This window comes from Perognathus longimembris, chromosome 5 (genome assembly GCF_023159225.1).
Source record: "Perognathus longimembris pacificus isolate PPM17 chromosome 5, ASM2315922v1, whole genome shotgun sequence".
Lineage (NCBI taxonomy): Eukaryota > Metazoa > Chordata > Mammalia > Rodentia > Heteromyidae > Perognathus > Perognathus longimembris.
In genome coordinates, this window is record NC_063165.1 from 1,974,446 (window position 1) to 1,985,176 (window position 10,731).

Sequence of the window (10,731 nt, forward strand, 5' to 3'; positions counted from 1 at the left end):
GCCCTCCACTGGGCTAGACCACTGCATGATTGTTGAGAGCCGAAGGAGCAGCTAATCTCATTCTGACCTCTGGCTGTGTTGTTATCACTAGGATATGCTAAGTGCAAGGACATTTGTTTACTAGCATCTCAGCCACTACCCAGAATTGCTTTGCTGTGTACGCTTTGCTGTGTCCACTTTGCTGTGTCTGCTTGAGTCCATTCCTATGTAAATCAACCTCATCCTGTCTTTACTGCCATCAGATGTTGCGAACTTCAAAGCCCCTTTGTGTTCTTGAATTTTAGCAACCCTATGCTATTCCCTGGTTCCTAAACTGCATATAAGCTGGAAGTTAAGAATAAACGTGGCTGCAGTCTTGAGTTACAATCTTAAGCTGCAGACCTCCTGATTGTCTTCTTTTTTCTCTTATCTTTCTTTTTCTTTAATCCTCGGCCCCCTCAATGGCCCCCTCAATCAGGACTCCCTCTTCGCTGTCGGCTGGCTCTGGCACATTATGAGGAAGGGTGACCTTAGGGAGACACCGGGCCTGGCCTGGGGAAGGTTACTACATGGTGAGTGCCAGAGAGAATGGATGGGTAGGAAGAGTTAGTGACAAGAGTGGGCCTTGTCACCTTGAACAACAGGGTCTGCTTGGGTGCCAAGGCGTCACCTCAGGTAGTCAGTCCCCCCTGGAGACCGGGCAGGTGAGCCTGGCCCTGTCCCTGAGCTCTCTTTCTTTCTTTTCTTTTGTCTGTCTTCCTTCCTTCCCTCCCTCTTTCCTTCCTTCCTTCCTTCCTTCCTTCCTTCCTTCCTTCCTTCCTTCTTTCCTTCCTTCCTTCCTTTCTTTTTGTTGTTGTTGTTGTTGTTGCTAGTTGTGGGACTTGAACTCAGGACCTGGGCATTGTCCCCAGCTCTTTTTGTTTTGCTTTGTTTTTTGCGAATCTTGGGGCTTGGACTCAGGACCTGAGCACTGTCCCTGGCTTCTTTTTGCTCGCGGCTAGCACTCTGCCACTAGAGCCACAGCGCCACTTCCTATTTTCCTGGTGGTTAATTGGAGATAAGAGTCTCACACACCTCCCTGCTTGGCTGGTTTTGAACTGTGACGCACTTCAGATCTCAGCCTCCTGAGTCGCTAGGATTACAGGCCTGAGCCACCAGTGGCCAGCTCGCTGTCCTCCTTCACTTTAGGGTAGGTGGAAGTGAAGTGACTCACCAAGCTCCTCTCCCAAGAGTTATCTATCTCAAGACTAGCTGTGGCTGGTGGCACAGGCCTGTAATCCTAACTACTAACTACTCAGGAGGGTGAGACCAGAGGATCACAGTTCAAAGACAGCCAGGGCACACACGTTCGCGAGAGGGCTGGGAAGGTGGCTTAACGGTAGAGAGCTTGCTTAGCGTGCATGAAGTCCTGGGTTTGACTCTTCAGTACCACATAAAGAGAAAAAGCCAGAAGTGTTGCTGTAGCTCAAGTGGTAGAGCACTAACTAGCCTTGGGCAAAAAGAATCTCAGGGACAGCTCCTAGGTCCTGCATTCGAGCCCTAAGACCTGCAATAAGTAAATAAATAACAAACAAAATCAAGATGATCTTAGATCTGATACTGAGGTGGACCATACTTTGCTATTAGGTGTAACTAAAAACTGCCCACAGGGGCTGGGAATATGGCCTAGAGGCAAGAGCACTTGCCTTGGGTTCAATTCCTAAGCACCAAATATATAGTAAAGGCCAGAAGTGGCTTTAGTGACAGAGTGCTAGCCTTGAGCAAAAAGGAGCCAGGGGCAGTGCTCAGGCCCTGAGTCCAAGGCCCAGGACTGGCAACAAACAAACAAACAAACAAACAAATCTGCCCACAGTAACTTTGGATCTAAGCTGAGCTACACACCCAGCTTATTATCTTTTGAGATAGCTATTGCTTTGTAGCCCATTGACCTTGACCTTGACCTTGACATTCCCCAGTGCTGGGGTTACAGGTATATGTATCATGCCTGGCCAGTTTGGGCTCTCCACCTACAACAGCCCACTCTCCACCATCGTGAAGTTTCTACTTGGGCATACATAGAATGAAGGCACTATTTCAAAAACAATCAACACCAAAAAGGTATCCGTGGAATGGCACAAATGGTAGAACACCTGGCTGGCAGGCAGGAGACCCTAAACTCAAACCTTAGTACTGCCCCCCACCCTCAGAGAAAAAGAAAGAAAAGATAAAGGCACGAACAGCAAGGATAAGTGATGATTACTGAGAATGGAGGAGGGAAAGAGGCGTGGGCTTGCTGACCGCTGTGGCGTGGCACAGTCCTGCAATCCCAGCTCTCGGGAGGGCGAGGCCAGCCTGCCTTCTCATCATGTCGTCCTGAGACTCGCAGCAAGTCAGAAAGAAGGAAGGAAGGAAGGAGGGAAGGAAGGAGAGAAGGGAGGGAGGGCAGAAGGAAGGAAAGACAGACAAGAGGAAGGCAGGCAATCAGGCAGAGGGGGCTCGGCCTGGTGGGGCAGCTGGGTGGGGAAGAGGCCGGGAGAGAGGTCAGGGGGTCGTCTAGCCGTCCGACAGCCCGGATTTCAGACTCCCCTCAGTCCCAGCCCCGGGTCGCAGCACTGGGGAAAGGATAGATTCTCCTCTGGCAGGGGAAGGCTCTTTCCTGGGGAACCTCAGCTGTGCTTCTGAGAAACAACAGGAAGGTCAGCATGACCTTTCTGCGTCTGCTCGGTTCAGGTGCCTCACACAGTGGCCAGTGAGCCAGAACGGCTCTCTGTGCCCAAGGCCTCCATCCCATAGGAAATACGTTCCGGCTACACAATGGGACATTAAATCTTCGCAGCAGGGGCTGTTGTGACACAGGCCATGAAATAGTCCAGATAGGATCAGAAAACACCTTTAGGATCCTGTTTTCCTGAAGTTGGCCAATCCCTAGAGGCAGAAGGTAGAGGGGGCTGGGGGGGGGGCTGGGGAGCTGCGGTCGAATGGGGCAGGGTTTGTTTGGAAGGTGAGGATGTTCTAGGGTTGGGTGGTGATGGTGGTGACGCAGCTCTGTGAATGTATTTGCTCTTCTTATTTTTTGAAAGGCAAGCAAGCACGCTGCGACATTCCACGCAATGCAGGCAAAGCCCCCACATTCTAGGGTTGAATCTGGTTTAGCCAAAGTCAACAGGCGTGAGAGGCCGAGGAACGCAGACAGCGCGGAACTCATCATTGCGGGCCTAGCTGGGCCCGGGCCGGGGCAGAGGGAGGGAGGCAAAGCCCTCCCTTGGGTGGCCTGCGGTGGCGTTGGCTCCCGAGCTGTGAAGCACCCAGACATCTGCAGGCGCCTCGCTTCAAACCCCAGGCGGTTTCCAGCGCGCCATCCCCGGCCTCAGCCTCTGAGGGCCGGCCTTGCAGGCGTGAGCTACCAGGACCTGGCCGGCCACATCACAGCAAAGCCCTGGGCACGCTGATTCCAATTAACCAGCAACCTGCCGGACTGCAGACGCGGCTCCAGTGCACCCATCCTGAGAGGCCCTGAGACCGGCAGGATGAACGTGGCTCTAGCCACACACGAGCCCCCGTGGCTGACACCAGCCTTGAGCAGAAGGCAGTCCTCCCTGCCAGGCGGGCACCTTGCCCTTGGACTTGATGAGGAATAGATGTCTGTTGTTTATGAATGACTCAGCTCCAGGGGTAGAGCGCTAGCCTTGAGCAAAGCTCAGGGATGGCGCCCAGGCCCTGAGTTCAAACCCAAGCCTGCCAAACCAAACAGAAACAACTCCTCAGAGCCCGTGGTGCTGGTAGCTCCCGCCTGTAATAATCCTAGCCACTCAGGAAGGTGAGATCTGGCACAAGAAAAGGAAAGGGAAGCAAGCGGTCACATCAAGCCCCCGTCTGCCCGGGCCCTGATCTACGCAGTGCCTTTCTCAGCAGCTCAGCACAGAATCCTTTCAGAGGGAAGCTGCTTGCCCAGCTGTGCGAACTGTAAATCTCATCGCCAGCATTGCTCTCCGGGGAGAAAGCAACTTCTCTCTGTAGCAGAAAGCCAGCCACTGGGGACAACAAAACAAATGCCAGCCTTTCCAGTCATTAGGCTAGCGTCACTTGCCACAATGGATGCTGCCCACCCCGCCCCCACCCTGGGAGTACTGGTTCCATAGGACTCAAATCTGGTTGTTACTGGTTGAGGATACCTTCAACTTTGTTTTGTTTTATTTATAATTTTTATTGTCAAGTGAAATACAGGGGAGTTACAGTTACATATGTTACCTTCAACTTTCATTCTTAAGAAAGAATTACAGGGGGCTGGGAAGGTGGCTTAGTGGTAGAGTGCTTGCCTAGCATGCATGAAGCCCTGGGTTCGATTCCTCAATACCGCATAAACAGAAAAAGCCAGAAGTGGCGCCGTGGCTCAAGTGGCAGAGTGCTAGCCTTGAGCAAAAAGAAGCCAGGGACAGGCCCTGAGTTCAAGCCCTAGGACTGGCAAAAAGAAAGAGACAGAGAGCAAGACAGAGAGCAAAAGAGAGGGACAGAGACAGGGAGAAAGAGAGACAGAGAGAGAGAGAGAGAAATAATTACAGAGTTTAAAGATTGATTAGTCATTAGTGATGACTAATACCAAGAATAACTGAAGCAATTTTTAGACTGGGTTCAGAAAAGCAACAATTCTTAAGAACAGAAGGTGTGGTACAGCAGCTGGAACAGCACTTGGGCAGGTAGCTGGCCAAGGGACATTTTGTCCCTGCTCCTGCTGAATTCAGGGGCACGGTTTTAGTTGCTTTCTAGAAGAGAAATGTCATTGTAACTTGTAAAGAAGTGAATAGCTGGGATTACAGGAATGAACCACTGGTTGGTGCCCCTTGATTCTTTTTTTCTTTTTTGTTTTGTTTTGTTTTTTTTTTGTTTTTGTTGCCAGTCCTGGGGCGTGGACTCAGGGCCTGAGCACTGTCCCTGGTTTCTTTTTGCTCAAGGCTAGCACTCTGCTACTTGAGCCACAGCACCACTTCCGGCTTTTTTCTATATATGTGGTGCTGAGGAGGAATCAAACCCAGGGCTTCAGGTATACGAGGCGAGCACTCTACCACTAGGCCATATTCCCAGCCCTGATTCTTTTTTTCTTGTGACAGAGTCTTACTGTGTGACAAAGACTGGACTGGAACTTGTGATTCTTTTTTCTGCCTCTGCCTCTCAAATGCATCGCCATGCTGGGTTGGATTACATGCTGCAGTATGATTTGTGTATAATGGGATAAATAAAAGGCATCAAGATAGATTTTTTTTTACTGACTTTGCTGGTGCGTGGGTTTGAACACAAGGCCTCATGCTGACCTGCCTTGCTCTCTACCTCTTGAGCCACACCTCCAGCCTGTTTTTTTGCTGGTTATTATGGATGCAGTGTCAGCAGAGTTTTCTGCTTGGGCTGGCTTTGAACTGCCCTTCTCTGGATGTCAGCCTGCTGAGTGGCTACGACTAAAGGCATAAGCCATAGGTGCTCAGGTTTTGGTTGTTTGTTTTTTGTTTTGTTTTGATTTTTGGCCAGTCCTGGGGCTTGGACTCAGGGCTTGAGCACTGTCCCTGGCTTCTTTTTGCTCAAGGCTAGCACTCTGCCACCTGAGCCACAGTGCCGCTTCTGGCCATTTCCTATATATGTGGTGCTGGGGAATTGAACCCAGGGCTTCATGTATACGAGGCAAGCACTCTACCACTAGGCCATATCCCCAGCCCCCCACAAGGTGCTTTTCGTGAGTGGGTCTCAAGGGCCTGAGTTTTGAGCGGCTGAGGAAGTCCCTCATCCGTTCTTGGGGGAAATGGCGATTCCACCACCGGGCTGCTCCTTTTTCACTCAGGACGTTTGCTGGGAAATGGGGCCGCACGTGTGGCCCAGTGTGTGCCCGGGAGGAGATGGGAGCACCTGCCGCGTCTGCATCTGCCTTCCCGCAGCAGGTGGGGTTCCCTGCACCTGGCCGTAGCTGTTCCAGGTGCCCATGGGCCAGGTGCTCAGTGGAAGCTGGGTGTCCTGGGATTGAACCCAGGACGCTGCACTTGCTGTGCATGTGCTTTGCCGCCGAGCTGCCTCCCAGCCCAGCAGGGTGTCTGTCCGCTTTGGGGGTGCTGAGCCCCCTGGGGTCACATGTCGATTGGTCAGCTGTCCCTTGGCTCTGCCAGGTTTATTTTTAATTGGGGTGGGGGGGCATGTGCTGGAATTTGAATTCAGAACCCTTTATTTGCTCGGCAAGTGTTCTCTTGGAGCCATGGAAGGTTGGCTCAGGAAACCACTTTTCTGCTGAGTTTTCCTTTTCCTCTTTTTTTGGCTTTTTGGAACAGCATCTTCCTATGTAACCCAGGCTGCCTTTGAACTCACAACCTTCCTGCCTCAGTGCTGTGGCTACAATATCCAGCAGGGCTGTTTTTAAACCTAACTTTGGCTTGGCTTATGTTTCACTTATTGTGGAGTTGGCAGAATAAGTGTGTAGGGTTCTGTTCACTTGCACAAACATCGCACACGTGTGCCGCCTGTGGCGCCCTTGGAATGTGCTGACTCGGAGGTCCTGGGTGTGTCCCGCAGCTTCCTCCGGGAGCCACGGGGCCTCTGGGAGTTGAGGCCTCCTGGGGTGTGGTGTGTTCTCAGGGCGCCTGGCCCAGTGCCCCACTGGGTCCCTCACCGGGGCCCAGACACAGTACTGGCTGCGGGGAGCTTGCTGGAGCACCCCCTGACCTCTCTCAGTGCCAGGCAGGAGAGCCTTCTCCTCCCAGCGCGCAAAACCAGAAGCCTTCCCGAGGCCAAGCTCCGAACGGTGATCCTCGGGTGTCGGGCTTCTCATCAGTGGGAATCGTAGGAGCGAGCCCCAGCGAGGGGCCGGGCCAGCTTCTGGAGAAAGCTGGGGGGCCGAGGCTGGGGTACGGCGGCCAGCCCGCCACCCCAAGGCATCATCTGGCTCAGCAGCTGCGGCCTCAGGCTTCCGGGGCTTTCCACACTGGGAAAGAATCCACCTAGGGGGCTGTAGGGTCAAGGTTAAACACTCTGCAGGGGCTGGGAAGGTGGCCTAGCGGCAGAGCGCTCGCCTCGTATACATGAGGCCCTGGGTTCGGCTCCTCAGCACCACATACACAGAAAAGTGGCGCTGTGGCTCAGGTGGCAGAGTGCTAGCCTTGAGCGGGAAGAAGCCAGGGACAGTGCTCAGGCCCTGAGTCCAAGGCCCAGGACTGGCCAAAAAGAAAACAATCAAAACACTCTGCAAAGTGCCTCGTCCCGTCCCGGTCTCCACAAGAACACCTGCAATTCCTGCACCGAGGAGGCCAAGGCGGGAGGAGCAGACATTTGAGGGCAACCTGGAGACGCAGGGGCGAGGAGGGCGAGTGGTGAGAGCTCTCTGCCCTGCTGGCTGGGGAGGGCGCGCTGGGGACAGGAGCTCTGCTCCCAGCGCGGTGGCCGGGCAGTCGCGGGCTCTGTGCTGCGTGCTCGCTGGGGCCTCCGGAGTGGGTGGACGCCCCGGCTCTCTTCTGGGCTTTGGGGGGCGGTGCAGCCCGAGGGGCTGGCTGAGGGAGCTTCTCCAGCGCACAGCCAAGCACACTCTGGACACTGCATTTCTGTGGTGCTGCGACCCAGGCTGCGCTCTACCACCGAGCTGCAGCTGGGTTCCTGGCCCTCCGCGAGGCGAAACGCTGCCCCCTGGCGTCCCGGACCTCTTCCCTGGTGCAAAGACTGTGCGCTGGCCACAGGAACTCCAGATACCGCCGCGCTGCATGTTTTGTACCCGACACTGGCACCTCTGCCATCCCTGTGATCACAGGCCAGCAGACACGGGCCGAGGGCCCGGGAACCCAGGCCACCGGCGGCATTCCTGCACTTTCCAGAGAGGTATATTCTTATGCATGCTAAGTCAATACAAAACTCAAATCTTTGGGCAAAGACACTCTTTTAATTGGACTTGGCTTTGCTGGTTGGTGACAAGCTGCAGACACGATGACAATTCCACAGTAAACAGACATTCCTTGTTAGCAGTCAGGCAACTTGGAGAAAATACACAAACAGATGCAACTTCACACGCTTCCTAACAAAGCAATGGCGAGCTTTTCCTTATATCCTTTTTGCGCATTGAGTTCAGTGATACCAAATTATACAAAACTATGAGAGGAGGGGAATGATAATACCACAAAATACTTTTATGAATATTACCAGTATTAATTAAAATTATTATTTTTTTGCTTTGCTGGTCCTGGGGCTTGAACTTTGGGCCAGGGTGTTATCTCTGAGACGCTTTGTGCTCAAGGCTAGTGCTCTACCACTTGAGCCACAGCGACACGTCTGGCTTTTCCTGTATGTGGTGCTGAGGAATTGAACCCAGGGCTTCATGTATATGAGGTGCGCACTCTACCACTAGGCCACATTCCCAGCCCCACGTCTGGCTTTTTCTAAGTAGTTTATTGGAGACACGAGTCTCAGGGACTTTCCAACCGAAGCTGGCTTTGAACGGCGATCCTCAGATCTCAGTCTCATGAGTAGCTAGGATGGCAGGGGGGAGCCACCAGTGCCCTGGCTTTTTTTTTTTTTTTGAGTTGCACGCTCACTTAGCCAAGATGCATCAAATAGAAAACTCTAATTCTAACCATTTTCATGTGACATATTCATGGGTTTGAGGCCAGCCTGGGCTTACATACTGAAACGTTGTCTAAAACAAGAAAAACCGGCAGAGTAAATCAGACATAGAGGACAAAGAACGGAAGGTGTACACCCCACTTCACATGCGAGTGCCATCTCGTCACAACCATCACCGTCTCAAAGGACAGGCAGGTAGCACCAACACTGAGAAAGTCCCCGCTCCTGTCCACCCACCAAGCGACCACTGCCGTCCTGGCCCAAACACAACTGCACTCTACGTTAGACTTCTTGTCACAACTAAACAAACAGCACAATGGTAATTCTTCTCTCATGGCCGAATTACAGCAAAAAAAACAGTTACCACTTTTCTTCTCAGGACCTTCACCAAGAAGCCAAGAGACCCAATATCAAGTCAATTCTGTGCAGACGCGGCCTTTCACTTCTGAGTGAATTAAATCACAAGCAAGTGGACCGGCGTGGCCATCACGGGGTGCTTGTGGCTAAAGCCACCTCCAGGCCTTGGAGCAACTCTGATTAGGGTCAGCAGTGGAGGGGGCTGGTTGGGGATCCTGGTGGTATACAAGTGTGTGTGTATGGGGGGGACGGGCAAAGCAAATAGTATCTGAGTCCAAAGTGGGCTGGCTGGCAAGTGCACCCGGAATTTTGAACATGAACTATGCACTGACTTTACATCACAATTACTCATAACTGGACAAGCCAAGGAGCACAGCCTCACCACCTTTTAGTTTCTGCTGGTTCCAGGACTTAGGCTTGGCACTTCTGTATGGCTTTCTTGCTCACAGCTGGTGCTCTACCACTTGATCCATTCTTCTAGTTTGACTTTTTGCTGGCTAATTAGAGATGGGTGTCTTCTGTAGACATTTCTGTCAGGGCTGGCTTCAAACTGCGAGCTTCTAGGTCTCAGCCTCTTGAGTAGTGAAGATTACAAGTATGAGCCACCAGTACAGGCTACATTTCTTCCGTGAGTGTCACCTGATGCTAGATTTGCACCTTCTTCAAGCTTCAGGTTCAAGGCAGTTTCCTTAACTCAAGTACTGAGCAAACTGCTTTAAAAAAAGGTCAGATTTCAGACCGGGTGTCGGTGGCTCATGCCTGTAACACCAGCTGAAGCCAGCCTGAGCAATAAAGTCTGTGAGACTCAGTTGTAGGGATTGAACTCAGGGCCTGGGCAATGTCCCTAAGTCTCTTTGTGCTTGAGGCTAGTGCTCTACCCCTTGAGCCACAGTGCCACTTCCGCGTTTGAGTGGTTAACGAGATAAGAGTCTCATGGGGGGCTTTTCTTCCCAGGCTGGCTTCAAATTGAGATCCTTAGATCTCAGTCTCCCAAGTTCTAAGATCACAAGCACGAACCATTGGCCAAAACAGACGTGGAGCTGTGGCTCAAGTGGTAAAGCACTAGCCTTAAGTTAAAAAAAACAAGCCCACGGTCAGTGCTCAGGCCCTGAGCCCTAGGACCAAGACCAGCGCGCACACGTGCACACACGCACACGTGCACACACGCACACACACTGTTTCTTCAATTGACGTTTGAGTGCCTGTGTTTCAGGCGAGAGGCCGTGTGAGAAGGCAGGCCCACACTTCGGGACGCCCACCTCCTGGGAGGGGCGCTGTACTCCAGACAAGGCCAGGGCACGGCCTCGGGAGGGGGGGGGCAAGGACCACAGGGATGCGGACGCAGGGCCTGGACACCGCCGGCCTCCGCAGAGGGCTCAGCCTGGGAGCCAAGGGGCTCTGGCCACGCGCAGACGGATGACCGTGGGCTTGCAATGCAGGCAGGGTAACGGGACGGGAACTGGCAAGGATGAAGGGGAAAGCCTCGAGGGCGGCGCGGCTGCGTATCCCTCCACAGGTGATGACCCACGGAGAAGGCAGCACTGCTCACTCTGCTCCAACCACCACCTCAGCAGCAAACTGTCAAGGACGAGAGAATGGAGGAATGACGCCTACATACTTTTAAAAGAAAGGAGACTGAGGCTCAAGGCGCGCGAAGCCAGCCAGTGGGCTGAGGTCTGCAGAAGGCGAGCTGCCCCCAAGATGGCTCCCCGGGAGCCCCAGCACCGGCGCTCCGCAGGCAAACCCCGAGCCCGCCCCGTCCCCGTCCCCACGAGGGACAGGAAGCACCAGCTCCGGCTCGGAGCCCTGTGCAGTGTGTGGGATTAGAAAACAATAAAAAAG